Genomic DNA, 27486 nt, shown 5'->3' on the forward strand with positions numbered 1-27486 from the left:
TTTGTTTTTTAGAATATTCGTAATATTCTAAAAAACAAATATATAGCAATATAGCGAATATTCTAAAAAAATGAATATAGAGAAATATAATTATATAGCTAATATAGTGCCATATTTGTTTTTTAGAATATTAGTCATTTTTTTCCCTTTAGAAAAAAACATGATTCCTCCATGCCTCTTGCTTGTGGGCCAATGAGTCATTTCAGATGGGAAAAAAATACGAATATTCGATATAACGAATATATAACTATATTTAAAATATTCTCGAATTCTCGAATTAGTGATATTCGAGATAAAATTTCGTAATTCGAATATTCACACTCAACACTAATAGTCACCTCACCTGGCCCTGTCAATCAAGAAGAAGAGGGAGGGATTGGCAGAGGAAGCATGAGGAGCAAGGGTGCACATGGTGGCTTGGGCTGGACCTCAGTGCACTTAACTGCTCATTAGCATATAGATTAAAAGTACTTTTTCTCTAGAATGAACCAATAGATTGTTAAGTAAAAGGTATCATTACATTCAGCCCTACCCTATTTGTTAGCATGTCCCAGTAATATAATATACCATCAGAATTTGAAGTTATCGAAATTCGTCGAAAGTTAAGACTGGGCGCATCTGTACCACCCAGAAGACTATTTTTCTTGGATGACAGACTGTAGCTTTTCAGCCACTAGCAGGCCCCCAAAGACCCTTTTTGACAATCATCCTGTTATAAATGAGCTTCCATGGCCCAAGTAGAAGGGAAGCACAAGCTTAGGTTGACTCCATCTCTTCCACGTACAGAAAATAAGATCCATCGCCTGGATCTCCTCATCAGAAAACACGTTACTTTAAGGAAGGGGAACTAATTCGAGAATAATTGTCTCAAACTTGTTTCCAGATTATAGTTACTAGAATTCTGGAGAAGGGATGTTGATCCAGGACCATGGACGTAACTACCAGAGCAACAGGCATAGCAACTGCTATCGGCCCATTTCCACTGAGACCAAAGGTGGTCATTGTGGTGGGGGTCCTATTCCAAGTTTTGCTATGGGGCCCCATGGGTTCTTGTTACGCCCTTGTCCAGGATGTTATTCTTATTGCCTGATTGGAGTCAGGAGATAATTTCCCCCCCTGCATTAAAGGGAACCTGTCGCCATGAAAGTGCAATGTAAACTGCAGACAGCATGACACAGAGCAGAAGGAGCTGAGCAGATTGATATATATATATTGTTATGGTAAAATATTTTGTATAATTTGTAATTTATACATTTATATCCCTGCTCATTGTGGGCTTTGAAGTCCAGAAGGCGTTCCCATCAGTGATTGACAGCCTTCCCTCTATGACTGTATATACAAAGGTAGCTGTCAATCACTGATAGGACTGCCTCCTGGACTTCAAACCCCAGAATCAGCAGAAATATAAATGTATAAATTACAAGTTATACTGAATCTATATATATAATCTGAATATATATATATATATATATATATATATATCTGCTCAGCTCCTCCTGCTTTATAATAGCCTACCTGCAATTCAAACACCATGTTTACTGTGACAGGTTCCCTTTAAGGAAAATTGGCTTCTACCTCATGGGATTTTTTTGCCTTCATCTGCATCGACTTTGCTGGATATCAGGCTGAACTGGATGGATGGGTGTCTTTTTTCAGATTTATAAAATATGGGGCACATTTATAAAGACCGGCGTTTTAGACGCCGGTCTTAATAAGCCCTATAGCTGGCGGTGGATCCACTGGAGTTATGAAGGGGCGCTGGCCTCTACATAACTTCGGCGGATCCTCCTCCACTTATAAATCTAAGACAGCCTCCTAAAATAGGTGTAAAAAATGGTAAATGAGATGGGCCTGCTGGCCCGCCCAATTCACCACCCCACCACACCCACTTTTTTTAGACCTGGTGTGAGCGTATTTCTGTTTGATAAATGACCCCCTATATTACTATGTTGGCAGTTGTGTATTGGGCATTTTGGGAGCTCCTAACAAAGTTATGTCTGGGGTGCCCTGTCATATTGCTAAGCTCCACCCGATTATATGTTGAAGCCCCACCCCATCATCTTGCTAAACTCCACCCCTGTTGGCCTACTAAGCCCCACTCTCGGTTAAGCAGTGCAGCCTGGGCACTTCTGTTACTGCTCTACAGCTGGGCCCCTGTGCAGGTGAACTGGCTGCGCAGGCGATATATGAGCCCCATTAGTATTTTTTTTTTTTTAGCCGACCACTTGTGACCATCAGGGGGCCCCCCTGCTCTCTGGGGCACCAACCCTTTGTTTTGATTAAGTGGCGGGCCACACCTGCATGTATGGGGATGGTGACTTGAACCTGTGTTGTATTTATCTTACATAAATGATGGTCTTTAAGTTAAATATGACATTTCCTTTACCTCAATGTCCTACAAATTAGAAAAATGAATGGGTCCAACTTTTCTAGAGCAGTGGCCAGCAACCTACGGAACTCCAACTGTTGTGAAACTACAGCTACAGCTCCCAGCATGCACATTTGCTTGACTCTTCTCAGAAATCCCATATAAGTAAATAGAGAATGCTAGGAGTTGTAGTTTTGCAACTGAAGTGCCAGAGGTTGCTCTACAGTGAAATATACTACACTTTATTCCGACAACTAAAATTACAAATTTACCAAAATTTTATTACAAAGTTTAATTGTATTTCCAAATTTTCCCAAAATGTTATTCCATTCATATTTACACCAATTTTGTAACACAATAATGTAACTTTTTTAGCTGTAAACTTTCTGGTTCAATTTGAGATCCTTTTTGTGAAGCGATTAAGCACATTCGTTCTTTATTTTAATGATGAGTCCGCATCAGGTCATGTTTTAGAACGGTCTATGAGGCCTTTAGGCAATGGCTTGATACCTTTCGCTGTACAGTTTTCATCTACACAAGTTGTTACCGAGATACTAATAAATCTTGTAGTTTTTATGGACATGTCCGAGGGGAAAGAAACTATTTTTGATACAAACATCAATCATGTCACTTAGTGAATGACACAGCAGGGTATTGAGCCGGTGTTTTCTTCTAAGCAATATTGTCTGCGGATTGTAGAAGCCACTCGTAGGTGGGGGGGGGGGGGGGAGGGGTACTGCGGTAACAATCTTATGAAGAAAATGAAGGTTTTAACTTAACAACTACGAAGACAAGGAAATTGATGACATGATTAACTAGAAGGCGAGTGGGGGAAATAACAGCTAAGAAAGGGAATTGCGAGGGGGTCGGAAGCATTCAATAAAGATAGAACATGAGACCACTGCAGCAAATGAATACACATAGGGATTTAATCAATGACAGCAGTAAAAACGTCATGAAAGCTGCAGGGACAATGCAAGAAAAATCAGCACACAAGACATTTTTCAGTAACTTAATTCAAACTGGGAAAGTGCCAGTGTGCTGATATAAAGTTATAATATACTTATTAGGTAAACATAATGGGGTTCTAAAAAGTCATAAACTCCTCACTGGGCAATTTGGAGGAAGTCTGCCACCACTAGGGGGAGCTCATTGGGAGTTGTATAAATCTTTATTCAGTGAGCAGCTGAAGGCATGGAGAATTTAACTTTGGAAGAGAATGGGGCAGATTTATTCAGTTTGGTCTTTCATGCACCTCTCCAAAGAAAAAGATAGAGGGAATTGTGCCAAATGTAGTCAAAGGCACGCACTTCTTAATACATTTGTTACATTTTGGAGTCTTCCAATGTCAGAATCTATGCTTTTTTGTGACTGCTTGATTTTTTGAGCAGATGGTGAATTTTTGGGCTCAGTTTATGTCAAAAACTGGTTAAGAAAAAATTAATAATGGGGACTTATCTGCCATGAGAGTACAAGCTAAAATTATAATGCACCCACTGTGAAGCTCCCACTAAGAACAAATGCATTTCTGCAAATGACAACAGCGTTAAAGGTGGCATCATGTTTGACACTGATAATTAGTACTATTGAGTAGACAAGTTGTGTATGCCTAGCATTATAGGTCAACACGCTTACAGTACATGTCCTCCTTTATAAATCCTGCATTTGCTCCTAGATATTCTCTATACTGTAACGTGGACCCACTGTGCCAACTAACTGGTTTGACTATGTGCTAAATCTAAGGGCATTCTCCTGGCAGTCTGTTGGTATTCATCCTTTAGCCCCTATTAAGGGATCTGGACATCACTGTAGCAAATCAACCAGACCTCTACCTCCTGGAATAGTCCCAGTATAGTTGACAGATGCCCAAGGGGATCAGAGACACCAATGTGAACACCAAAGGAGCAGACCATACTCATAGTCAGGAGACAGGCCAGGATCAGGACAGGTAGAGATTGTGCATATCCGTGAAACAAACCTGAGGTCAGGGCACGCAGAGGAGTATCAGAGTCGGTAAACAGGCAGAACTCATACACAGGTAGACAGACAGAAACGCACACCTTCACTAGGACTAGCAAACAATAGAATACCTTAAGCTCAGGCAAAGTGGTGGAACAAACAGCCCAGTATAAATAGGAGACCTGACCAGTACCTTAGTCAGCAGTTGGACAGAGAGAAAGAATGGAAGATTAACTCTAGCAGTACCACAGAAAATTTCACTGAGCACTAGTCCCGATACACATGGGGTGAGAGAAGCGACACCCACCCAAGATAGTGGGAAAGTAGCAGACATGGGCCTCCAGCTTAGCATATGCCGTATACAGTGCTGAATAACTAAAACTCTTACATCGTGTACATCTAGCAGCAATCTTAAAGGGCTTCTGTCACCCCACTAAACTGTTTTTTTTTTTTTTGGTTACTTAGAATGCCTATAATGCGATTTTTGCATACATACTGTAATTAATCATTTCTGTTCAGCAGATTTTGTTAAAAATTTAGTTTTAAATATGCTAATTACCTTGCTACCAGCAAGTAGGGCGGCTACTTGCTGGTAGCAGCTGCATCCTCCTATCCTAAAGACGCCCCCTCCGCATGCTGATTGACAGGGCAAACGGACGGGATCGTCCTCTGGCTGGTCCTGTCTGCTATCGAGATCTCATGCCTGCGCCGTAACGGTATTCAGTCGGCGCAGGCGCACTGAGAGGAGGATGCTCGCTCGGCCGCTCCATCCTCAATGCGCCTGCGCCAATGAGGTCACATCCACACCCGGCGCAGGCGCATTGAGGAAGGAGCGGCCGAATACCGTTACGGCGCAGGCACGAGATCTTGATAGCAGACAGGACCAGCCAGAGGACGATCCCGTCCGTTGGCCCTGTCAATCAGCATGCGGAGGGGGCGTCTTTAGGATAGGAGGATGCGGCTGCTACCAGCAAGTAGCCACCCTACTTGCTGGTAGCAAGGTAATTTGCATATTTAAAACTATGTTTTTAACAAAATCTGCTGAACAGAGATTATTAATTACAGTATGTTTGCAAAAATCGCATTATAGGCATTCTAAGTAACCAAAAAAAAAAACAGTTTAGTGAAGTGACAGAAGCCCTTTAACCACCTCCGGACCGCCTAACGCAGGATCGCGTTCCGGAGGTGGCAGCGCTGCGCAGAATCACGCATCTACGCGTCATCTTGCGAGACGCGAGATTTCCTGTGAACTCGCGCAGACAGGAACGGAAGGTAAGAAAGTGGATCTCCAGCCTGCCAGCGGCGATCGTTCGCTGGCAGGCTGGAGATGTGATTTTTTTAACCCCTAACAGGTATATTAGACACTGTTTTGATAACAGCGTCTAATATACCTGCTACCTGGTCCTCTGGTGGTCCCCTTTGTTTGGATCGACCACCAGAGGACACAGGTAGCTCTGTAATATGTAGCACCAAGCACCACACTACAGTACACCCCCCCTCCCGTCACTTATTAACCCCTTATTCACCCCCTGATCACCCCTGATCACCCCAGATCACCCCATATAGACTCCCTGATCACCCCCCTGTCATTGATCACACCCCTGTCATTGATCACCCCCTTGTAAGGCTCCATTCAGACATCCGTATGATTTTTACGGATCCACTGATAGATGGATCGGATCCGCAAAACACATACGGACGTCTGAATGGAGCCTTACAGGGGAGTGATCAATGACGGAGGTGATCACCCCATATAGACTCCCTGATCACCCCCCTGTCATTGATCACCCCCCTGTCATTGATCACCCCCCTGTAAGGCTGCATTCAGATGTCCGTATGATTTTTACGGATCCACTGATACATGGATCGGATCCGCAAAACACATACGGACATCTGAATGGAGCCTTACAGGGGGGTGATCACCCCATATAGACTCCCTGATCACCCCCTGTCATTGATCACCCCCTTGTAAGGCTACATTCAGACGTCCGTATGATTTTTACGGATCCACTGATACATGGATCGGATCCGCAAAACACATACGGACGTCTGAATGGAGCCTTACAGGGTGGTGATCAATGACAGGGGGTGATCACCCCATATAGACTCCCTGATCACCCCCTGTCATTGATCACCCCCCTGTAAGGCTGCATTCAGATGACCGTATGATTTTTACGGATCAACTGATACATGGATCGGATCCGCAAAACACATACGGACATCTGAATGGAGCCTTACAGGGGGGTGATCACCCCATATAGACTCCCTGATCACCCCCCTGTCATTGATCACCCCCCCTGTCATTGATCACCCCCCTGTAAGGCTCCATTCAGACATTTTTTTGGCACAAGTTAGCGGAAATTATTATTTTTTTCTTACAAAGTCTCATATTCCACTAACTTGTGTCAAAAAATAAAATCTCACATGAAGTCACCATACCCCTCACGGAATCCAAATGCGTAAAAATTTTTAGACATTTATATTCCAGACTTCTTCTCACGCTTTAGGGCCCCTAGAATGCCAGGGCAGTATAAATACCCCACATGTGACCCCATTTCGGAAAGAGACACCCCAAGGTATTCGCTGAGGGGCATATTGAGTCCATGAAAGATTGAAATTTTTGTCCTAAGTTAGCGGAAAGGGAGACTTTGTGAGAAAAAAAATAAAAATCTATTTCCGCTAACTTGTGCCAAAAAAATTTTTTTCTATGAACTCGCCATGCCCCTCATTGAATACCTTGGGGTGTCTTCTTTCCAAAATGGGGTCACATGTGGGGTATTTATACTGCCCTGGCATTTTAGGGGCCCTAAAGCGTGAGAAGAAGTCTGGAATCCAAATGTCTAAAAATGCCCTCCTAAAAGGAATGTGGGCCCCTTTGCGCATCTAGGCTGCAAAAAAGTGTCACACATCTGGTATCGCCGTACTCAGGAGAAGTTGGGCAATGTGTTTTGGGGTGTCATTTTACATATACCCATGCTGGGTGCGATAAATATCTTGGTCAAATGCCCACTTTGTATAAAAAAAATAGGAAAAGTTGTCTTTTGCCAAGATATTTCTCTCACCCAGCATGGGTATATGTAAAATCACACCCCAAACCACATTGCCCAACTTCTCCTGAGTACGGAGATATCACATGTCTGACACTTTTTTGCAGCCTATGTGGGCAAAGGGGCCCACATTCCAAAGAGCACCTTTCGGATTTCACCGGCCATTTTTTACAGATTTTGATTTCAAACTCCTTACCACACATTTGGGCCCCTAGAATGCCAGGGCAGTATAACTACCTCACAAGTGACCCCATTTTGGAAAGAAGACACCCCAAGGTATTCGCTGATGGGCATAGTGAGTTCATAGAACTTTTTATTTTTTGTCACAAGTTTGTGGAATATGAGACTTTGTAAGAAAAAAAAATAAAAAGAAAAATCATCATTTTCTGCTAACTTGTGACAAAAAATAAAAAGTTCTATGAACTCACTATGCCCATCAGCGAATACCTTAGGGTGTCTACTTTCCAAAATGGGGTCATTTGTGGGGTGTTTGTACGGTCTGGCCATTGTAGAACCTCAGGAAACATGACAGGTGCTCAGAAAGTCAGAGCTGCTTCAAAAAGCGGAAATTCACATTTTTGTACCATAGTTTGTAAACGCTATAACTTTTACCCAAACCATTTTTTTTTTACCCAAACATTTTTTTTTATCAAGACATGTAGAACAATAAATTTAGAGAAAAATTTATATATGGATGTCGTTTTTTTTGCTAAATTTTACAACTGAAAGTGAAAAATGACATTTTTTTGCAAAAAAATCGTTAAATTTCGATTAATAACAAAAAAAAGTAAAAATGTCAGCAGCAATGAAATACCACCAAATGAAAGCTCTATTAGTGAGAAGAAAAGGAGGTAAAATTCATTTGGGTGGTAAGTTGCATGACCGAGCAATAAACGGTCAAAGTAGTGTAGGTCAGAAGTGTAAAAAGTGGCCTGGTCATTAAGGGTGTTTAAGCTAGGGGGGCTGAGGTGGTTAAACACCCTTAATGACCAGGCCACTTTTTACACTTCTGCACTACACTACTTTCACCGTTTATTGCTCGGTCATGCAACTTACCACCCAAATGAATTTTACCTCCTTTTCTTCTCACTAATAGAGCTTTCATTTGGTGGTATTTCATTGCTGCTGACATTTTAACTTTTTTTGTTATTAATCGAAATTTAAAGATTTTTTTGCAAAAAAATGACATTTTTCACTTTCAGTTGTAAAATTTAGCAAAAAAAACGACATCCATATATAAATTTTTCTGTAAATTTTTTTGTTCTACATGTCTTTGATAAAAAAAAAATGTTTGGGTAAAAAAAAAAAAAATGGTTTGGGTAAAAGTTATAGCGTTTACAAACTATGGTACAAAAATGTGAATTTCCGCTTTTTGAAGCAGCTCTGACTTTCTGAGCACCTGTCATGTTTCCTGAGGTTCTACAATGCCCAGACAGTACAAACACCCCACAAATGACCCCATTTCGGAAAGTAGACACCCTAAGGTATTCGCTGATGGGCATAGTGAGTTCATAGAACTTTTTATTTTTTGTCATAAGTTAGCGGAATATGATGATTTTTTTTTTTTTCTTACAAAGTCTCATATTCCACTAACTTGTGACAAAAAATAAAAACTTCCATGAACTCACTATGCCCATCACGAAATACCTTGGGGTGTCTTCTTTCCAAAATGGGGTCACTTGTGGGGTAGTTATACTGCCCTGGCATTTTAGGGGCCCAAATGCGTGCGAAGTAGTTTGAAATCAAAATCTGTAAAAAATGGCCGGTGAAATCCGAAAGGTGCTCTTTGGAATGTGGGCCCCTTTGCCCACCTAGGCTGCAAAAAAGTGTCACACATGTGGTATTGCTGTACTCAGGAGAAGTTGGGCAATGTGTTTTGGGGTGTCATTTTACATATACCCATGCTGGGTGAGAGAAATATCTTGGCAAAAGACAACTTTTCCCATTTTTTTATACAAAGTTGGCATTTGACCAAGATATTTATCTCACCCAGCATGGGTATATGCGATCTTCTACTATTGAGAATTTTGCATAGGCTGAGCAGTCAGGGAGAGAGCCAGGTCTGTTGCAGGGCTTCCCCTTTTGTTCCTTAGTTTTGGATCCAGTCAGTCGGATCTTCCTTTTGTGTCTTCTAGTTTGCTGTACACCTTCCGTGACAGGGCCCTGACCTTGAAGGGGCCCATCCAGGAGGAGGAGGACTAAAGGATTTGGTCAGGGCCCCCTCAACAGTATTACACAATGAAATTATATACAGTGACAGTATAGACAGTGTATAAAACGGATGGAACAGCTACCGGCCCTGGTCTGAGAGATCGATCTTTACTAGCCACAGGAATGAGGGCGGCATGAAAGGAAGGGGTCACTAAAAAATTACTGTGGGATGGAGCCCCATTCAAAAATTTGTTGTGGGGCCCAGTCATTTCTAGCTACGCCACTGATGCAGCCCACAAAGGCAAGTTGGGTTTATCGATTCCAAAACCTTAATGAAATTGTGGGCCTGGTAATCAGTTTAAGGCCTTTTAAGCAGCAGCAGCAGCAGCAGCATGGTGATAAAAATGAGTGGCAAGGTGACATGGTGTGGAGATGGCAGCATGAGGAGGCCACATAGTTGCACAATGACAGAGTCTGGATAAAAGACTGAGGCTACAGATTGTTGAGAAAAATGCAGATGGAAACAAATCTGTAGAGCTGTATGATGGTCACCTGCAGATTAATGCAGCCATCAAAATCAAGTTGGGTTTGTCAGTTCTACCTCAGCTCACCAGCAGACCCACAACTCAAATCTTTTAAAGGGTCAGTTCACCTGCAGGCCCTCAGCTAATTATACCTATTAGGTAATTTGCGCACATGCTGCCTTGCCAAACACTGATTCCCCGTTACCCGCAGTTACAATGATTTTGAGCTGACTGTTACATCGAAAGTTGATAGTGAAGATATCAAAATGGATCGTGGATGTCACGGGGACGTGCGATCAGGCAGAAGTTATCTATGGTCAAAGTGGCAGCAGGCCATTTCCTGTATAATGTGTTCGCATCCTAAATATCAGTGACATTCATTCAGTTTAATTTTTTATTAGGCGGAGGTGGCAGCAACATTAAAAGCGCTAAATCTCCTGTATAACATGTGCGCATCCTAAATATCAGTGACATTCATTCAGTGTAATTTTTACTTAGGCAGTGGTGGCAGTGACATTACTTGCGCTATACCTCCTGTATAACGTGTGTGCATCCTAAATATCAGTGACATTCATTCAGTTTAATTTTTTATTAGGTGGTGGTGGCAGCAACATTACAAGCGCTTTTGGCCAGGGACTCTACATTTCCCTGACGGCACACTGGGTGAACGTTGTGGAGGCGGGAAGTGAGTCGTACCCTGGGATCGCACAGGTGCTTCCGACGCCAAGGATTGAGTGCCCTACTTCCATCAGGTTTTCTTCCTTCTCCTCCTCCGCCTCCTCTTCCACTTCCACCTCTGAATTATCATCTTGCAGCACCAGTCAGCCATCGGTCAGTAGCTGGAAGCAGTGTAGCACTGCAGTGGGGAATCGGCAACACGGGATGCTGAAACTTATTTGCTTAGGTGACAAACAGCACACCGCTGAAAAGCTGTGGCAGGGGATAAGGGGCCAGACTGAGCTGTGGCTCTCGCCCACAAATTTTTTTAAATGGTCAGCTCGGCAGCAAGCCCTCATCCACCAAAATGTTAAGATGGTCAGCTCAACAACAGGCCCTCGTCCACACAATTTTTAAAATGGTCAGCTCACGAGCAGGGCCTCGCATATAATGTTTTAGAGGGTCAGCTCACCAACAGGCCCGCAACTCTAATCTTTTACAGGGTCAGCTCAGCTGCAGGCCCTCAACTGAAATCTTTTACTGGGTCAGCTCACATGCTGGCCCGCACCTAAAATCTTTTAAAGGGACAGCTCACCTGCAGGCCCGCAACTCAAATCTTTTAAAGGGTCAGTTCACCTGCAGGCCCGAAATTCAAATCTTTTACTGGGTCAGCTCACCTGCAGGCCCGCAACTGAAATATTTTACAGGGTCAGCTCACATGCAGGCCCGTAATTCAAATCTTTTACTGGGTCAGCACACATGCAGGCCCGCAATTCAAATCTTTTACAGGGTCAGCTCACATGCAGACCCTCGCATATAATTTTTTAGAGGGTCAGCTCAGCTGCAGGCCCTTGCACATAATGTTTTACAGGGTCAACTCACCCGCAGGCACTCGCATATAATGTTTTACAGGGTCAGCTCACCAGCAGGCCCACACCTAAAATCTTTTACAGGGTCAGCTCACTTGCAGGCCTGCAACTCAAATCTTTTACAGGGTCAGCTCATCTGCAGCCCGCAACTCATGCTGCCTTGCTTTGAAGTAGTAGCCGTAGCCATTTATCAGGCTCCCTCTCTGAAATCGAACAATGATTCTCCGTTACCGGTGGTCACCATGTTAGGCACATAAAAGAACATCGAAAGTTGATAGGGAAGATATCAAAATGGATCGGGGACATCACGGGGACGTGCGATCAGGCAGAAGTTATCTAGAGTCAACAAAGCGGCAGCAGGGCCTCTCCTGTATAACGTTTCCTCATCCAAAATACCGCAGTGCCATTCCCTGTAATTTTTTATTGCTCATTCCAATAACAGGGCATCTTAAGAGTCCTGTATTTTTATTTATCGTCACTACCTCCACGAGTCGGGAGTGTGTGATTTGCGCGCCACCTGCTTGCCTTCCTTGGATGTGGTAGCCATTTCTCAGGCTCCCTCTCTGGAATCAAACACTGATTCCTCGTTACCAGTAGTTTACAATGGTTTTGAGCTGACAATTACATCGAAAGTTGATAGGCCAGACATCCGAATGGATCGTCGCCGTCACGGGGACGTGCAATCGGCCCCAGGTTAACTAGAGTCACCAAAGCGGCAGCAGGCCACCGCTCATAATGTTTTAGATGGTCAGATCAGCAGGTCCTTGCTCCTAATGTTTTTGAGGGTCACCAGCAGGCCATCAATCATAATTTTTAAAGGGTGTTGTGGGGGTTTGCTCTGGTAGGCAGATGGTAGTGGTGGTAGAGGCTCAGGAGACAGGCTTTGTGTCCAAACCATGCTCTTTTATTCACTCCAGTGCATCACATCAAAACTGTGCAATTCACACAACAGCAATGTCCATAAACCCCACCTCCCACAACGGAGCCCCAAAACGCGGCAGGCGTCTTGGTGCCTGTTCACACAGTCTCTCACATCCGTGATCAGTACTACAGGTTTGTCCAAGTTCGTGCAAGTTAGACAGGCCACGTGTCGGCCTGGACAAGGGATTGTCTCCGGCCACAGGATCCCTTCTTTTGGTCCTTCGCTGAGCCTGCAGCAATTGGACAGTCTTTGTTAGACGAGCGGACTACAGAGCTCAGCCCGACCATGCGATCAGCCTCCCGTACAGCTTCCTGCAGTGAGACAGGAGACCACACTTCATCAGCCCCACAGTCAGTAAGCATTAAACCTATATTCACAGCCCTGGGTGTAGCAGGCAGACCACACCCACCGAGCATAGTGAAGGATTAACTCCTTCCCTACCCAACTAAGGCCAGAGATAACCAACCTGCCAGGATCAGTGTAGACTGACAAAACACAAAAGACCCGGCTCTTACTCCACCGGGGCCACGACCCCCGGTGGCACGTATCTTCCATCCACTACCACTCCAGACACTCTCTTACAGTGTGTATGATGCCCTCCTTTATGTGATATACAGGTTGTATCGGAGTGCCTCTTCCTTATAATTTTTGGCAGCACTTGCACTTTATATACAAGTAAATATTCAGGAAAGAATGTTTTCTATAAATTTTTCCTCCAAAATCGATTTTTTTCCCCCCTTGGTTTTGTGCGTATTATTGTCATTATGTAAAAGGGGCATACTATTCAGACAACATAGTTCCCAGCAGCGACTAGCGAGTCCAAGATGCATCCATACATTCTCCCCATGTTGTTACAGAACTATTTCAGTGGTGTTACCAAAAATTTCTGACATTTTCTTATGAACCAGGCACCCTCCCCTCTTCAGAGCAGGGGGTACCTGGTTTAATGCTAGGGTTCTCCCATTGAATTCCCGAATACCCGAATATCACAATGTATTCGGCCCGAGCAACCGAGCACTACGGTGCTCGATCAACACTAGTAATAACTTTTTTTGGAGGTATTACTATCTATTATAAAAGGTAGAGAAATAGAAATTTGGAAATTGGCAAATTTCTCAAAATTTTTGGTAAATTTGGTATTTTTGGAAATAAAAAAGAATTTTGCCACTGTCATAAAGTACAATATGTGATGAAAAAACATTCTCAGAATGGCCTGGATAAGTAGAAGCGTTTTAAAGTTATTACCACATAAATTGACACATGTCAGATTTGCTAAAAATGGCATGGTCCTGAAGGGGTTAACCTGATGAAGGGGAAGTTGATGCCGAAATGCGTTATTTTCTTGAATAAACCAGAAGATCATACTTACCACATCACATCATTTGGTTCCTTGGGTTGAGGTCAAAAGTGTGTCCTTTTGGGCTTCATCAGACCAGTGTAAATTAAATACCTTTTTTTATATGGAATAGCGTAGTAAATTATGCAATATCCCTCCTTACCTTTCCTCCTGTACATGCCCTCTTATGTGTGTCACAAGATAACCAGTTTTTCAAACCATCATGAGTTTTAGGATATATTGTCACACGATATCTATCCAATACGTACTTTTGTCTGGCTACCCAATGGTTCTGCTGTGAATTTGAATCCATATCAAAATATTAGCTAAGGCAAGGTTGAACACATCTGGGTAGAGTAAAAAAACACATACAGTCTGGTCCATAAATATTGGGACATCAACACAATTCTAATTTTTTTGGCTCTATACACCACCACAATGGATTTAAAATGAAACTGACAAGATGTGCTTTACCTGCAGACTGTCAGCTTTAATTTGAGGGTATTTACATCCAAATCAGGTGAACGGTGCAGGAATTACAACAGTTTTCATATATGCCTCCCACTTGTTAAGGAACCAAAAGTAATGGGACAGAATAATAATCATAAATCAAACTTTCACTTTTTAATACTTGGTTGCAGATCCTTTGCAGTCAATTACAGCCTGAAGTCTGGAACGCATAGACATCACCAGACGCTGGGTTTCATCCCTGGTGATGCTCTGCCAGGCCTCTACTGCAACTGTCTTCAGCTCCTGCTTGTTCTTGGGGCATTTTCCCTTCAGTTTTGTCTACAGCAAGTGAAATACATGCTCAATCGGATTCAGGTCCGGTGATTGACTTGGCCATTGCATAACATTCCACTTCTTTCCCTTAAAAAACTCTTTGGTTGCTTTTGCAGTATGCTTTGGGTCATTGTCCATCTGCACTGTGAAGCGCCATCCAATGAGTTCTAAAGCATTTGGCTGAATATGAGCAGATAATATTGCCCGAAACACTTCAGAATCCATCCTGCTGCTTTTGTCAGCAGTCACATCATCAATAAATACAAGAGAACCAGTTCCATTGGCAGCCATACATGCCCACACCATGACACTACCACCACCATGCTTCACTGATGAGGTGGTGTGCTTAGGATCATGAGCAGTTCCTTTCCTTCTCCATACTCTTCTCTTCCCATCACTCTGGTACAAGTTGATCTTGGTCTCATCTGTCCATAGGATGTTGTTCCAGAACTGTGAAAGCTTTTTTAGCTGTCGTTTGGCAAACTCTAATCTGGCCTTCCTGTTTTTGAGGCTCACCAATGGTTTACATCTTGTGGTGGACCCTCTGTATTCACTCTGGTGAAGTCTCCTCTTGATTGTTGACTTTGACACACATACACCTACCTCCTGGAGAGTGTTCTTGATCTGGCCAACTGTTGTGAAGGGTGTTTTCTTCACCAGGGAAAGAATTCTTCGGTCATCCACCACAGTTGTTTTCCGTGGTCTTCCGGGTCTTTTGGTGTTGCTGAGCTCACCGCTGCGTTCCTTCTTTTTAAGAATGTTCCAAACAGTTGTTTTGGCCACGCCTAAAGTTTTTGCTATCTCTCTGATGTTTTTATTTTTTTATTTTTTTTTAGCCTAATGATGGCTTGCTTCACTGATAGTGACAGCTCTTCGGATCTCATCTTGCGAGTTGACAGAAACAGATTCCAAATGCAAATAGCACATTTGAAATGAACTCTGGACCTTTTATCTGCTCATTGTAATTGGGATAATGAGGGAATAACACACACCTGGCCATGGAGCAGTTGAGAAGACAATTGTCCCATTAGTTTTGGTCCCTTAACAAGTGGGAGGCACATATGCAAACTGCTGTAATTCCTACACCGTTCCCCTGATTTGGATGTAAATACCTCAAATTAAAGCTGACAGTCTGCAGGTAAAGGACATCTTGTTCATTTCATTTCAAATCCATTGTGGTGGTGTATATAGCCAAAAATGTTAGAATTGTGTTGATGTCCCAATATTTATTGACCTGACTGTATACAAAGCTATGTTTGTGTTTTTATTTTACTATGTTTTTGTGTTTTTTTTAACATATATATATATATATTTTCCCTCTAGATTCGTATACTTTTACTCCTAATGAGATATATACCGCTAATTCTGTATGTCTAGTCGGTTGCTATCACTGGCAGCCATCTATCATATGTCTAATGCATGCCATTTATGAGCATGCAGATGATTACTATCTCTAAATATGATATAGAGCAAGTGAGCCGGATGGAAATCATATAGCAAGCCGATTTTATTTTTCCATGAAAATGTCAATTGTTCACAACCCTTTTTCAAAGCATATGTCATGGTCTATTCTGCACAATTTTTTATAGACAAGACGTGGCACTCTTGTCTATTTTAGACCGTGGTGCTTGTTGTGCTGGCTTCCCAGACAGAATCATACTGTGCTATTCTGCACAATGTTATTTACTGAGTATTTCATAATCCTGAGGTCTTCCCATTATCTAGTATTATATTACTAGTAAAAATGCAGCTCGCATTTCTAAGCCTTTATTGCACATAAGGGCTTGGCTTGGGTAATAAGTAAGCAGATTTAGATACATAAAATATATAAAAGATATATAAATAGTATGAAGTATGTAAAAGTATGAACTGTTACAGGTGCTTGGTTAATGATAACATGAACAAGGTGGTGCCTCCTTTATTTTGGGTTCTGCAGCAGGATAAATGTTGAGGCAGGGTCACATTAGTACTGGGTGGCACCTCCAGTTGCTAGTCCTACTGTCTTTTCTGATGCACTGCCTGGGGTACACAACATAAACCTCAGGGTATCCAGCAGCTCCCCCGGTCAGATCGATCATCAGATCCCAAGGGGTGCACTTTAATATTTATATATAAATATATATACAGTATATATCTATGGGATCGTTCTCTCTCAGGGGGTTGCAATCCCAGACTTCTCCTCTGACAACGGGGTTCAGGTCCAAAAGGTGCTTTATTTTGGCACTAAAGCACCATCACACACATAAACATAGAAAATAAACACCTGCCCGTCAGGGCTCTACCTAATACACGTGTTGTCTCTACCTCACATATAGAGCGCTGGTAACACACAGGATTAGATCCGGCTTCCTCAGCCATATAGATTCCAGCAGCCTCCAGGCTCCCCTTGGGGGGAGATGGTTTCCGTAGGCATCGCTGGGTCCCCCAAACTTCAGGCTTTACAAAGCCTTGTGGCCCCTCAGCCCTCCTGGCTGAGACCACACAGAGCCTCTTAGGCTTCCTCAGCCTTTCTCCCCCTAAGGCCTCATGCACACGGCCATTGCCCGGCCGTGGCCGTATTGCGGCTCACAAACAGGGGGTCCGCAATATGCGGGCACCGGCCGTGTGCTCCCCGCTTTACTTGAATGGGTCCACAATCCAGAGCTGCGGTGCGGACCGGAGGCACGGAACCCCATGGAATCACTACGGAGCACTTCCGTGGTGTTTCTGTCCGTGCCTCCGCACCGCAAAAAAATAGAACATGTTCTATTTTTTTGCAGTGTGGACGGATCATGGACCCATTCATGTTAAATGGGTCTCGATCCGTCCCAGCCGCCGCACGGACGTTGCCCTTGCATTGGGGACCGCAAATGGCACAACGGCCGTGTGCATGAGGCCTAAGTCATACACATAGGGTTGTTTTATCCCTCCTTGATCACAGCGTCAGGCCTCACCTGCGATCACCTCCGGCTAAAGACAATACATGTAGTGGAAGGGTGTCGACTGGCAGATCGCACTACCAAACCTATCCCCCAGTCTACATGAAATCCAGCCCAGAACAATATCTAGACAAAACTGTCTCAGCAAACTACACTTTGCTGAAACCACTGCAGCTTTCTGGATTTCAGTTATCTCACCCAGCTGAGGTATCTGGGTGGGATATACACGCCTCCCAGCACTTATACTGTACACATCACCACTATATATATATATATATATATATATATATATATACATATATAGTGGGGTTTCGCTCTGGTAGATAGGGTAAAATACAAGTTTTTAACTCAAAATGTCAGTTTTTATTCACACTTGAGGCAATTGCACAAAACAGCACGTAACTTTGCAGTCTTGGTGTTAATTCACACACAATGGAAAGTTCATATAACACAAGTCATCTTGCTGGCAGTTCTGCCTCCAGTAGTCCACAGCAGGCTTTAGGGGGCCTGTTTCCCCAGCGTGCGGCTCTCAGCCCTCCAGCATGGCACAAAGCCTCAGATCCCAAAAATAGAGACATCTCTGCTGAGCCCAGCTGCCTTTTTAAGGACAGCCAGGTGCTGCCAAAACCCGGACCGGCACTTAAACTTCGGTCCGGTATTTGACCTCACCTGGCTGGAAACCAGCCCAGCCGCACATGCTGGGAGGAAAATACCTGCCTTGCCAGACACAACCCCTCACAGTGTCACACTATATATTTGTCATCATGGCTTGCCTGTGACGCGTGAGCTTAGAGACATGGCGTTAGCTGGGTATAAGTGAGCTGCTGGCGCCCCTCCCACAAATACAGGCCAATGAATCGGCCTTAACACTTGTGGTCATGGCTTGCCTGTGACGTGTGGGCTTGGAGACATGGTACCCTCTACCTGCCTGACTAACTAACAAAGCGGCTTGAGTTGTGCCGTAACCGCTGCGCAGGGGGCAAAAGCCTAAAGTGGCCAAAAACACTGCTCTCAAACATCACCTGACCGTTTATTCCCAAACAAACTCAGGAGTGGGCCGTAGTGCATGTAACCTCCCCATGTAAGCGACTGCGGCGTTTAGATGCCTGCCGAGCACGAAATGACAGAGAACGTAGTGGAAGAGCGCACGGTGGCATAACGCATAGGGGCAGGCCACAAATCACCATGTATATGTCTGATGCGTGCACAAACTTTAGCAGCATGCCCCCCAGCACATGTGTAAAACATTGTTGTATGTTATGTCACTGACTGTGAATCGGCCATCACACACACACACACATATATATATATATATATATATATAGACAGTTGTGTTCAAAATAATAGCAGTGTGTTTAAAAAACTCAAAAAGCTCAAAATCCTTCTAATAACTTTTATTTCCATACACACAAATGCATTAAGAACACTACACATTCTATTCCAAATCAAAACATGAAGAAAAATATATCAAATTTGTGTTGTTCCTCTAAAAAAATAGAAGAAAAGTGAATATTAGACTGTTCAAAAAAATAGCAGTGTTTGTATTCTTCTTTACAAACTCAAACATTCACTATATGAAGTGAAAAATGTTTGAAGATTTTGCTTTCCTTTGAATCACTTCACTAATATTTAGTTGTATCTGAGAGCTGCTGGACATCTGTGCTGCATGGAGTCAACCAACTTCTGGCCCCTGTGAACAGGTATTCCAGCCCAGGATGATTGGACTACATTCCACAGTTCTTCTCTATTTCTTGGTTTTACCCCAGAAACTGCATTTTTGATGTCACCCCACAAGTTTTCTATTGGATTAAGATCCAGGGATTGGGCTGACCACTCCATAACGTCAATCTTGTTGGTCTGGAACCAAGATGTTGCCCGTTTACTGGTGTGTTTGGGGTCATTGTCTTGTTGGAACATCCATTTCAAGGGCATTTCCTCTCAGCATAAGGCAGCATGACCTCTTCAAGTATTCTGATGTATTCAAACTGATTCATGATCCCCGGTATGCGATAAATAGGCCCAACACAGTAGCATGAGAAACATCCCCATATCATGATGCTTGCACCACCATGCTTCCCTGTCTTCACAGTCTACTGTGGCTTGAATTCAGTGTTTAGGGGTCATCTGACAAACTGTCTCCGGCCACTAGACCCAAAAAGAACAATCTTACTTTCATCAGACAACAAAATGTTGCGCCATTTCTCTTTAGGCAAGTCAATGTGCTCTATGGCAAATTGTAACCTCTTCAGCACATGTCTTTTTTTCAGCAGTGGGACTTTGCCGGGGCTTCTTGCAGATGGGTGTCTTCAAATTGTAACAGTACTCACAGGGAACTTTAGACATTCTTTGATCTTCCTGGAGCTGATTGTTGGCTGAGTCCTTGCCATTTTGGCTATTCTTTTATCCATTCGAATGGTAGTTTTTCGCTTTCTTCCACGTCTTTCAGGTTTTGGTTGCCATTTTAAAGCTGCACATGGACAAAGTCCTCACTCTGATATAATAATATCTGAGACACTTAGTCAATATATTTTGATCAAAACACATCTAAGCCCGCCTACCAAGCGCCATGGTCATCTCAGGTCAGGCGGTTCCTACGCTAAACCTACCTAAGCCATTGGGCTTCTATGTTCAGGAGCGCAGACGCCGCACATATGGTGTGCTGCTCCTAGTCACCTCCATGTGCATCAAGCAACTAATGGGAGGAGGAGCCAGCACACCCATATGTACCACCTAATCAAGGCGCTCGATGCACATGGAGGTGATTAGGAGCAGCACACCATATGTGCGGCGTCTGCGCTCCTGAACATAGAAGCCCAATGGCTTAGGTAGGTTTAGCGTAGGACCCGCCTGACCTGAGACCACCTTGGTGCTTGCTAGGCGGGCTTAGATGTGTTTTTATCAAAATATATTGACTAAGTGTCTCAGATATTATTATATCAGAGTGAGGACTTTGTCCATGTATAATGTTTGCATCTACTTTACTAAGTGCATTATTATCTTATTTCTGTGTTTTTTTTCAATAATATGGCCAGGGACATCCGCACATTTGTATATCATATCGTGCAGGATGTTTTTATCTTAGTTTTTTCTGTGGATTTTTTTGCCATTTTAAAGCATTTTCGATCATTTTAGCTGAGCAGCCTATCATTTTCTGCACTTCTTTATATGTTTTCCCCTCTCCAATCAACTTTTTAATCAAGGTACGCTGTTCTTCTGAACAATGTCTGGAACGACCCATATTCCTCAGAATTTCAGAGAGAAATGCACTGTAACCAGCATGTACAACATTTGCTGTCTTCCTTCCTACAATAAGGGCAATAATTGCCACCTGTTTTTTAAAGAATGAATGATCTCACTAATTGAACTCCACACTGCTATTATTTTGAACATGCCCCTTTCAATTAGTGATTCAATTACACAGAATCAGCAGCATGCATGTCATGACTGTTGGGTTTGTTGGATTTATATTACTCTACTACACCTACTAGTAAATTATTTGCCAGTTCTACCAAAAACAGTGATTGATCAGGTTAGTGATGTCTGACTGCTATTATTTTGAACACAACTGTGTGTGTATATATATATATTCACCAGTATTCTCATTGGAATATAGTCTCTGAACAGAGGGCCCTTCTGTCCTTTTGACATGATGTGGAACCCAAAGCTTCTTTCTCCCACCAGTATGCAGAGAAGTCTGTAGCAACAAAGTAGATGTGTTACCTTACCTGACAAATGCACAGTATTCCTCCTAGTATGGCCGCTGAATTTTCTTCTGCACTCAGTAACTCTCTCAAGGTCTGGGCCATATGTTGTCACTCTGTTGCTTTTGTAATCCAAAGGGGAAGGAAGCTTCCCTGGTAAGCTCTGGTCATTGCTGCACACACATCGACAGCTCACATGAGACTTTCTACTAGAGAGGAAGGGGGGGGGTGCCAACCCTGCCTCACAACAGTAGTTAGGAGCTTTCCACTTCCCAGCCTTTGAGGCATATAGGGCACAGAATATTGCAACATTAGCACTTGCATTGGGGACACTGTATGGAAGCCCACCAAAAACTGTAGGTTCAGCTTATAGTCTGATGTGCTCCCAACTCTCCCCAAAGATAATGTTGGGGGAAAGAAAGATCAAGAGAAGTGAATATTTTCAATCCTTTTGTTCTCCCAGCAAATACGTCGCTGCCAGAAGTGTTTAACAGTGTTTCTTTCCTCTTTTCCTATTAAATGTACATACATGCTCGGCCGATCCAAACGTGGATGTGTATGGGAGAGTTGGGAGAGATATCTCTCGTCCAAACAATTGTTTCAGCTGACAGCTATTGCATCCATATTTGGTTATGAATTTTGGAATCCATACCAAAAATTCCAAACAGTTCTGCCATGTCTGAAAATGCCCTTATAGAGTCAAAAGGTGAGCTCACTCTGATGGTCTCTTGCTTGCTCACATCCTATCTCCCAGATATTTAAATTGTTACAGTTGTATCATCAAAATTCTATAATCAATAGTACAGGTGACTACAAGAAACTTTGTAACATATCTTATCAGAGAAAAATGCTTAGACTGGCAAGGGTCATGCTCCAAACTGGTAAAATCCAGATGGATTTCCATTGCAAACAGCTAGCAATTAGTCCTTAACTTCTAGCAGTGATAGTAAAAGAATAATAACACAAAGTAATGAGACTAGATGCTCCGAAATTGTTATTACAAAGAAAATGCAAGTAGTTAAAAAAACATGTCAGAAGAGGGGGCAGGTCTTCTTTAAAGAGACAAAGACACAAATGCTGTCAATAGAGGTCTATGGAGAGGGGATAGCTGATTGTCACCGCCAGTTCACAAATGCTGTCAAATGCTGTCAATAGAAGTCTATGGAGAGGGGATAGCTGATTGTCACCGCCAGTTCAGCAGCATGCATGTCATGACTGTTGGGTTTGTTGGATTTATATTACTCTACTACACCTACTAGTAAATTATTTGCCAGTTCTACCAAAAACAGTGATTGATCAGGTTAGTGACGTCTGACTGCTATTATTTTGAACACAACTGTGTGTGTGTATATATATATATATATATATATATATATATTCACCAGAGCAATATACCATCCGGGTCATCATATATCTGTCCCAGGGCTACAAAAAATGAATCCACCGATCGGAGGGGCCGTGCCCCCACCGGCAACAAAAAGGCCCAAGACTGAGCGTTATCCCTGAGCGTTATCCCTGAGCAGACGTTCTTCTCTACCAGACGTTCTTCTCTACCTCTTGCATGACGTTCTTTGTTTTGGTTTCACTTTGTCATCTCCTTTCCTTCTCCCAGGTGTCTCCTATTTAGACTAATTGTCTCCCTTTATATTCCCTCCCATACTGCCTCACTTTGCGGTTTATGCTACCTCCTGAATGAGGTGTTCACTGCTGGAGGCTGCTGCTGCTGTTTGCTAAGATAAGTCTTTCTTTATTTGTGTTTCCTTGCTGGCTTGATTCTAGGTGACCCTGACTCCGTCCGTATTAAGTGCAGAGAGCCGGTGGTCATGTCCACTATTAGAGGGTCTTCAGGTGTCACACCGTCTTAGGTAGGTGGGCATGCAATCGTCTACCATTCAGACCCTTGCATGGGCATAGCAGTCAGGGAGAGCTCTTAGGGTTTTATAGGGCTCACCCATATGCTCCTTAGTTTGGGATCAAGCCAGTCGGATGTTTATTTATAAGTTCCAGCTATCTGAAACATCATCCATGACATTATAAACCGCTATAACCGTCTTAAGCATGGATCCGGTTTCAGCCTTGATTGACCGCATGCAAGGTCTTTCGCTGGAGGTAGCAGATCTCCGTAAAACTGTGTCTCAGTTTCAGGTGACCGGTTCTGCTGGCGTTCATGGAGTTTGTTCCGAGCCTAAGATCTCGCTTTCGGATACGTTCTCCGGGGGTAGTGAGAATTTTGTTCGCTTTAGAGAGGCTTGCTCCTTTTTCGCCTACTTCCCCATTCCTCTGGTGATGAGCAGCAGAGGGTGGGGATCATCATCTCGCTGCTCAGGGATAACGCTCAGCCTTTTTGTTGCCGGTGGGGGCACGGCCCCTCCGATCGGTGGATTCATTTTTTGTAGCCCTGGGGCAGATATATGATGACCCGGATCGTATATTGCTCTGGCTGAATCTAAACTGCGTCTTTTATGCCAGGGTAAACAGTCCGCAGAGATATATTGTTCTGAATTTCGGAGATGGGCAGCTGATACTGGTTGGAATGATGCTGCACTCCGAAGTCAATTTTACCATGGTCTTTCGGAAAGATTGAAAGATGCATTCGCTTTTCATAAGAGACCAGCCTTGTTAGAGTCTGCCATGTCTAGCTGTTCGTATTGACAGGCGTCTTAGAGAGAGAGAGAGGAGACTACTCCTTCCTGTCATATTTAGCCCAAGGACAGTGGGGCTGTCTCATTCAGTGTGCAGGGGTCTCAGTCTCTCTCAATCCCCTCTGAAAAGGAGGCCATGCAGCTGGGTTTGCTTGTCTCTGATAGTAGAGGATTCCGCTCTCAGAGGAGGGTTTGTTTCTGTTGTGGGGGTATAAATCATTTGGCTAATGTTTGCCCCTCTAGGAGATTCATGAAGTTTTCTGAGGGTAATAAAAACAAAACAAAAACAAAACAAAAAAAAACCTCTAAAAACTCTCCATTTGCTACTATTGGCAAGGTTGATGCGAAAATTTAAGGTTTGCCATTTGTTTGTAGTTCCCGTTTTCTCCTACCTGCCAGGGTGGCGCTAGACAGCAAGAACATTGTTTGTGAGATTTTTGTAGATAGTGGAGCAGCTGTCAATCTCATTGATAATCGATTTGCAATAACGCATGGTTTCCAGGTATGCACTTTGGAAAAGGATATACCTGTTTTTGCTATCGATTCCGCTCCACTTTCTCAAAGATCGTTAAAGGGCATAGTTCACAATATCTGTTTGACTGTGGGTGACGCTCATGTTGAGGATATGTCGTGTTTCGTCCTAAGTGGATTACCTATTCCTCTAGTGTTGGGGCTACCCTGGGTCACTAATAGTGTTGAGCGAACAGTTCGAGCATAGTTCGGGTCCGTACCGAATTTTGGGGTGTTCGTGACACGGACCCGAACCCGAACTTTTTCGTAAAAGTTCGGGTTCGGGTTCGTCGTTCGGCATGTATTTTGGCGCATTTTGAAAGGCTGCAAAGCAGCCAATCAACATGCATCATACTACTTGCCCTAAGATGCCATCGCAGCCATGCCTACTATTGGCAAGGCTGTGATTGGCCAAGTGCAGTATGTGACTCAGCCTCTTTATAAGCTTGTGCGCACGTCGGGACGTGCTCACTCCCGATGTGAATAGAACAGGGATAGACGCAGCTGATGCTAGGGCGAGAATAGGCAGGGATAATTGAATAACTGGAAGCAAATTTCTCTCCTCCACCTGTGATTCATCTGAACAACTGCAGCTGAGCTGCTTTTTTGATAGGGATTGGCTATTTTTAGAGTGGCCAGAGTGATTTTTCCATCCACATGTACCCGGGCTGACCGCCGGCCGCCATTTTGCGACTTGTAGTGCTGCAGCAGAAGCTGCCACAGTGTGCATTCCAAAGCTCCAAACAAGTCAGACATCTACACCTGGGATTCAGACCAATAGCGATTTAGCAGCACAGTCCAAGGCTATTTTTTTTAAAGGTTGTGCAGACCATTTTGTGGCACATGTTACTGGGCTGATAGGCGGCGGCCATCTTGGGACTAGTGCTGCAGCACAATCTCTCCCAACGTCCATTAATCACTTGTAATAGTGGTCTGTGCCATAGAAATCCTACATCAGGGACTTGGGTGTGCTTGTGTCACCCCTACTAATACCAGTCCACCTGTAATCCATACAGTGAAAAGCCATAAAGTATTCCAGTGAGGGAATTTTTTTTTTATTTAAAAAAGGCCAAGTTAGTTTATCTGGCGTTCAATATACTAGATACAGTTAGGCCTGCGTTTCATACATCTGGAATTAGCAAACTAATGTGCTGGGGTTGGGAAAACATATATGTACCCATACTAGAATCTGTCAAAGAAAGCGGTACTCACATATAACAGTCATTCCATCTGTAATCCATACAGTCAAAAGACTGAAAGTATTCCAGTGAGGGAATTTTTTTTTTATTTAAAAAAGGCCAAGTTAGTTTATCTGGCGTTCAATATACTAGATACAGTTAGGCCTGCGTTTCATACATCTGGAATTAGCAAACTAATGTGCTGGGGTTGGGAAAACATATATGTACCCATACTAGAATCTGTCGAAGAAAGCGGTACTCACATATAACAGTCATTCCATCTGTAATCCATACAGTCAAAAGACTGAAAGTATTCCAGTGAGGGAATTTTTTTTATTTAAAAAAGGCCAAGTTAGTTTATCTGGCGTTCAATATACTAGATACAGTTAGGCCTGCGTTTCATACATCTGGAATTAGCAAACTAATGTGCTGGGGTTGGGAAAACATATATGTACCCATACTAGAATCTGTCAAAGAAAGCGGTACTCACATATAACAGTCATTCCATCTGTAATCCATACAGTCAAAAGACTGAAAGTATTCCAGTGAGGGAATTTTTTTTTTATTTAAAAAAGGCCAAGTTAGTTTATCTGGCGTTCAATATACTAGATACAGTTAGGCCTGCGTTTCATACATCTGGAATTAGCAAACTAATGTGCTGGGGTTGGGAAAACATATATGTACCCATACTAGAATCTGTCAAAGAAAGCGGTACTCACATATAACAGTCATTCCATCTGTAATCCATACAGTCAAAAGACTGAAAGTATTCCAGTGAGGGGATTTTGCTTATAAAAAATAATATATTTCATTGTGGTGCGAGTTGAATCGCAACAATGAATAAAAATACTATTAAGGGACGAGGACGCAGTCGTGGTGGTGTCCGTGGAGCCTCTGTTGCTGGTAGAGGACGTGGCCGTTCGGCCCCAGGCGCACACAGTAGGGAACGAACTCCCTCAACTAGCCGGCAGAATGTACCGCAATATCTCGTGGGGCCCAATGCCGCTCTTAGGATGGTAAGGCCTGAGCAGGTACAGGCATTAATCGATTGGGTGGCCGACAGTGCTTCCAGCACGTTCACCACATGGTCTTCCACCCAGTCTTCTGCGGAAAGCGCACAGGGGGCACCTGAAAACCAAGCCCATCAGTCTGTCACATCACCCCCAAGCATATCAGGGAAACGGTCTGAGCCACAAGTTATGCAGCAGTCTCTTCTTCTGTTTGAAGACTCTGCTTCCAGGGTTTCCCAGGGGCGTCCACCTAGCCCTTCCCCAGTGGAGGAAGACATACCATGCACTGACGCACAACCACTTATGTCTCCAGATGAAGAGGACATGGGAATACCACCACAGCAGAGTCACCGACTCTCTGATGATGACGAAACACAGGTGCCCACTGCCGCGTCTTTTTGCAGTGTGCAGACTCAACAGGAGGAGGTCAGGGAGGGAGACTGGGTGGAAGACGATGCAGAGGACGATGAGGTCTTAGACCCCACATGGACTGAAGGTCGTGGCGATGACTTTCACAGTTCAGAGGAAGAGGTAGTGGTGAGACCGAGACAACAGCGAAGCCAAAGAGGGAGCAGGGGGCCAAAGCAGACGAGCCGCCGCCCCCAGAGTTCGCCTGCTACTGGACATCGCCAACAGGGACCCAACCCCACAAAGGCAGCTTCAAAGAGTTCCCTGGCATGGCACTTCTTTAAACAATGTCCTATCGACAAGACCCGAGTGACTTGCACGCTCTGCCATCAGAGCCTGAGGCGAGGCATTAACGTTCTGAACCTCAGCACAACCTGCATGACCAGGCATCTACATGCAAAGCATGAACTGCAGTGGGGTACACACCTTAAAAACCAGGCACTCGCTGAGGCTCCCCCTGCTCCCTCTACCGCTGCTGCCTCGGCTTCCGCCTCGAGAGGAAT

The sequence above is a fragment of the Bufo bufo genome, chromosome 3 (genome assembly GCF_905171765.1).
Source record: "Bufo bufo chromosome 3, aBufBuf1.1, whole genome shotgun sequence".
NCBI lineage: Eukaryota > Metazoa > Chordata > Amphibia > Anura > Bufonidae > Bufo > Bufo bufo.